Source organism: Nuphar pumila, chromosome 7, assembly GCF_984573655.1.
Source record: "Nuphar pumila chromosome 7, dmNupPumi1.hap1.1, whole genome shotgun sequence".
NCBI lineage: Eukaryota > Viridiplantae > Streptophyta > Magnoliopsida > Nymphaeales > Nymphaeaceae > Nuphar > Nuphar pumila.
The window spans coordinates 31,441,891-31,447,372 of record NC_143255.1 but is presented as its reverse complement, the minus strand read 5'-3'; positions in this window follow the sequence as shown (position 1 = coordinate 31,447,372).

The window sequence follows — 5,482 nt, the reverse complement described above, 5'->3', positions numbered from 1 at the left end:
TGCTTGGTTTGATCATTAAGAGAAAAAATGGAACCTCCTGCAGTGTACAAAATCAACTGTCTTGAGAACCTGTCAAAGGTTACTGATCATACACTCAGTTTTTATCTCCACTGTCCTGTATCTTGCTTCAGGAGGTGACAAAGCAATGTTGGATTTCATCTTAGCTCGTGTTTTTCAACTCTGTGTAGGTGAATTTGCATTCCAGTCATCATCATTGGAATAGCCAATTTTAATTCAATACTTTTCTTCTGAGCAATCATAATATTCAGATCGATATGATTGTTCCTGGACCTTTAATTGCATTGATCTAATACAGTGTTACAGACTGCATCCCATCACTCAACTTGGCCTTCCACTGCTAGGAAATACGTTAGGCTGCCTTGGGTGACAGATCCTACATACTGACAAGGCTCATAGACCCCTGTATGGTGTGGATTGTGACTTGCAGTCTAGAGCAGAGAACCATGTAAACGTTACCTGATTTTTTTGAGACAAAAGGCAATTTATATTTTATATTTATGAATCAATAAACTTTCATAGTACAAGACCAAGAAATTCTGTAGAAAACAAACCAGGCCCAAATCAGGTGACGAGTTATCACCACGCCCATGAAAAATAAACAAGCTAAAAAATGAATAAGGTCATTCGAGCAAGCATCTAATGCCATGATCTGTCAAATTACTCATCGCTCTATATGGAAGTTTGAATCGATATGCATTTACAAATGTTGAAACATATCATCCTTTTTCATGTTTATTGTAGAAGGGATATTTAACTTAGCAGCCATCCACGATACACCTTTAAAGTTGGTCAATCGATCTAAGTTGTAAGATCTGTCATATGAATGCAAGAGAACAGAGTACAAGGGTGCAGTTGGCATGACGCAGCATTTTTCCTCCAAAAAAAAGAAAAAAACTGTGCATGTTAAAACGTCTCTGAAAACGATGATGATGTATGAAAATATAAGACATCACACGTATAAAACGTGCAATATACCTCCATGTGATATATATATGCATATACAGAGAAGCCAGGGTGTTTTGAAGCACCATGTCATATTGACACATGTAATTGAGCGATACCATCCTTTTATGATGCCATGCCTTTTTTGGTAGTGGTAGTGTATGGTCTTGCATTGATATTCAGCCATTTAAAGACCCATAATTCATATAATTTTCAAACCCTTGTTTTGAAGCACTGTCCCGATGTCATCAGAAAGTAGGTGCATGCTTCACCTCTGTTGTCAGTTATGATGTACAAAGGTTAAAAATGCAATATACAAGCACATCTAAATGACCAGTCCATCATGCCATATTTTTTCTTAACTCTAGCGTGACTTCTGCACTGGCTTGCATCTAAAATTTTGTTTGGTTTACTTAAAACATTCAACGAGCCTCGGCTCATAGATATACCATAGGATTGTGTTCTTTCAAAGCTGTAGATGGTTGAATAGTTGGCAACAACCTGTTAGATGATCTTGTCTTGGTTGTTGCAATTTAATTGGTCATAGAAGATGCTGGACTGCATCCGTCAACATATTGGATACTCTCTCTCTCTCTCTCTCTGAGGGATGTTGGTGTTAGGCAGATACTCTACCTATGCTGTCAATTTAGCGTTAAGTACAATGATATCATGACCGTGTACTTGTTGAAAATCGTCTTCTAAATGGTTAATTTGAATCACTAGAAAGTATAAATGATTATGATATTTAGAAAAGTAAAAGAAAAATATTTTATTCTGTGGTGCTTTATAAAAGACTCTAATTATGTTTTGAAAGTGTAATGTCATAAAATATTTGTGAAAACAAACTCCTCAATTATTGAATTTTTATGCATATATGATAGAGATGTTTGTGGGTAGTATCACTGTAAAATCTTTCGAGATCTTACTCGTCCACTGGGGTAATACAAGGGTTTAAAGAGCTTGTTGCATATGCTAAATGTAACCGTGATTCTTACGAAAGTGAATTAGGCTTTTGTTTTAATTAGTTAAAAAATTCAGAGTGCTTGAATCCGTTATAATAAATTAGTTGATATGAAAGAAACATGGAGGCTAACAAGGTTATGCAGCTATTTTTCCAGTTATTATGATTGAATACTGGACCCTGTAATCATCTTTAATGCTTGGATCACACTGAACCTCCAACTCTTATGAGTCGTGAGGAGTTAACTGCTGTCATTTTGGATTCCATGTGTGAGATTCGCTGTGTAGTTGGGATTAATATGATGGTTGTGAAGCTGTTCCATCTTAGCTGATGGGTCTTGGGTTTTTACTCCAACAACAGTTGGTGAACTTTATGTGACGGAATCAGGCATCATGCTTATGGCCTAACCTGGACAAAGACAAGATATAGCGATTGGGTTAGGTTAGTGTTGGGTGGGGCTTGTCGGGCTGTAATGTTCACCAGCTCGGGCCGGCTTGCTGTCTACCACTAGTGGCAGAACTTTAAAAGGAAAATGCAAGTATTTGTCCACCTTAGGGTGCCCTTGGAATAAACTCGACTTGGGCAAAAAACAACTATGGTCGCATGAGCGTGGGGTACTAATGTACCATGGCTGGTCCAGCATTCTAGATCATAAAACCTGGGTAATCTTGCTATCTTGAGTGAGCTGAAAGTCTTGCATTACGTTGCTCCTATTCATATTTTGGAGGGTTCACTTTTATTGGCTTGCAAAATCATACACCAAAACCTCACTAAGGTTTATGTTGTAAGAAACCCTCAAGTTCTCGAAGTACTCCACAACCAAAGAAAAAAATAAAGTTCTGTTTGGAAACTGGTAGTCCGAGAGACTTTATGCACTTGGAAAAGTGGTAGCTGCTAAATCCACTCTTTGGTGTAAATATAAGGAGACAGCCTCAATTCCTCTTCCAAATGCATAAACTCCCAACCCAACTATCAGTTTTCAAATGCCCACCACAAGGTAGTTTGACCACGTATCTTTCTTTTTTTGAAAGGCAAGCTGGGGTTAGGCGGACCTCTACCAGAACAACAGTCACCCCCATGTGGCAGAGGGATTTGATCCTGGGCCTTCAGCTTGACACATGACCCTGCTTACCACATGGGATACCACGTCAGTTGTAGTTTAACCATGTATCTACCAGATGTACAAACTCCCATTCCAGCTGTTAGTTTCCAAACAGAGTCTAAATGAAACTCAAATTCCAAAGGTTCTTCATTTTTCATTTCTTTCTGATTAATGAATGATGATATAAACGACAAGAAATGTCAATGGGGGGAGTGACTAACTTCTGCGAGGCATCACTGCCAAGGTTAAACAAGTCTTTTTAGCCATCTATGTGCGTACCTGAGGGAAGTCATTTAGGTTGGGGGTAGGGGTGGCAAAATCTGGCCCGACCCTCAACCAGCTTCTTAGCCCAGTTAGGGTTTGGCTTAAACGGGTTCGTGTCGTAAACGGGTCGACTCACCTAACTCGTTTATTAAATGAGTCGTGTTAGGGGTATGCCAACCCGTTTGACCCATTTAATAAATGGGTTAGGCGGGCGGGTCAACCTGTTTACATGAACCCGTCAACCCGCAACCCAAGTCTCGCCAAATACACGAAATCTTATTATGGTAATCGGGTCCCATCACCAAGACCGACAGGTTTTTGAGCGAGATTCCGGTCGATGACAGCCCCGTCGGAACCCTAATCCCCCACCCAAAGTTGACAACGACATGCTTCCTCACCGAAAAGGCACTCCTCACGCGGATCTCGACACCAGAGAATAGGCCGTTGATCCCGCCGGCAAACGATCCCGATGCCACCGCCGATCTGTCGCGCTGCTCGGCCGCGACCACTCATCTGTTCTCGCAGAACCCTAGTCAGAGATGATCAGCCGATCCTTTGCCGCCGTTCTCCTCCAAGAGGCTGTTTACCTCCAAACCCTCACCCGTCTTCCGATCAAAGAAGGTGCCAGGATCATCGAAGAATCCGATCAGCAGTGATCTGGCCGTCTTCCTAATGGAGAAATCGCCGGCTCAGGGGTTGAACCAAACGAAGAACTTGGGGTCATGGCCGCCACGGAGGAGGTCGAACTCGACGTTCATGGGGAGCGGGGAGGCAGCGGGGGAGCCGAAGGGGCTGATGCCGGTCTTGATGACGAGGCGGAAGGTGTTGGAGGGGTCGTTGAGGCGGTATGAGAGGCGAACGGAGGGACCGGCGTTGAAGGCGGTTGCGAGGCTCATGCAGAGCTCGATGGCGGAATCTTCGGCCAAGACCCGTTTATTAAACGGGTTAACCATGTCGTGTCGGGTTACCCGTTTAATAAACTGGTCGTGTTGGTGTTGAGGTATGCTGACCCACCAACCTGATTGCCACCCCTAGTTGGGGGTGACTAATTTGTGTAAGGCATTACTGCCAAGGTTAAACAAAATTTTTTAGCCGTTTATGTGTATGTCTTTTTCAATTCTTCCAAACAAAAGAAACTTTTTTTCTGAAAGAGTTTTTCTAAAAAGTAGACTTTTTGATAGGAAACATTCCTCCAGAAAAATATTTTCTACCAAGAGAAAATGGTGATATCCAATCCCCCACCACCCCATCTCATCACCACCACCACTACTGCCCATTATCTCACCATCACCACCGCACCTTCCATCTCACTACCGTTGCCACCATACATCGGTGGTGCTGCCCCTTCTCTTGCTCCTCGCAAGCACCACCACCGTGAAGATGGCGGACATCTGGACAGGCAGGTCAGATACTGCCCTCTCTCTGTCTCTCATACATACCTTTTGTGCAACATATAAAGGATGAGGATCCCATATGGCATTGCAAAAACAGCTTAAGCAAAACCCCCCTTCCGCTCCCCCAAAACCCATTTTTGCAACCCCTCACTGGTCCTCTCTCCTCATATATTATCTCTCTCTCTCTCTCTCTCATCGCCATTCTTTTGTTCCTTTGGGTCTTGGAGATTCTATGGAGACGTGCTTCGTTTTGTGGGTTCTTTTTTGTTTAGGCAAACAAAGAAGAAGAAGAATGAAGGATGGGAAGGAAGAGGGCAGAGAGGGGGAGAAATTGATGGGCCCTCTCTTTCCTTGGCTGCATGCCAATGACACTGCAAACAAGGGGGGCCGAGGACTCTTCCAAGGAACAAGATGGTTCTCTACGAGCAGCTCAACATCCCCTCCCAGCGGTTCTGCTCCTTCGCCCGGCGGTGCCCATCCCCCTTCATAACAATGGCCATGAGGGAGCGGGCTGGAGACATGCTAGAATACCTGCAAAAATTTCAAGATTATTTTGTCATCATTAATGAAATTAATTATCACTAAGCTGTTATTATCAAGTTATTTATCAATAATAGTATCCTGATATTTATTAAAGTTATTTGATCTTCGAATCTAGGATATGTAGCCGTTATAGTTAATAATATATATATATATATTTAAAATTGTTATATGGGAAATTTTAGGAAATTCTATTATCGAAACAACTACAAAAAATATTATTTAACTAAAGATCTAAATATTATATTTTTGGTCGGA